This window comes from Penaeus monodon, chromosome 23 (genome assembly GCF_015228065.2).
Source record: "Penaeus monodon isolate SGIC_2016 chromosome 23, NSTDA_Pmon_1, whole genome shotgun sequence".
Classification (NCBI taxonomy): domain Eukaryota; kingdom Metazoa; phylum Arthropoda; class Malacostraca; order Decapoda; family Penaeidae; genus Penaeus; species Penaeus monodon.
Window position 1 is genome coordinate 2,646,852 of NC_051408.1, and position 232 is coordinate 2,647,083.

Genomic DNA, 232 nt, shown 5'->3' on the forward strand with positions numbered 1-232 from the left:
TCCTTCCCTCCAACCCTCTCCGCTGCTAGCGGAGGATTACGGCTTCCGCTCACCTTGTCAACCACCCGCGCAGGAACGCCGAGCGGCCAGCGAGGCGTAAGCATCGCACTACGACCACTTCGCCTCTCGCCCTGCAAGTGGCCGACGCCGCGTTCTGCTGGAGAAGACACAATGTGGTGCTTGCCGGCTCCGGTTGGGCTACAGACCAGGTGCAGGTGGGCGAGGTAGAGAA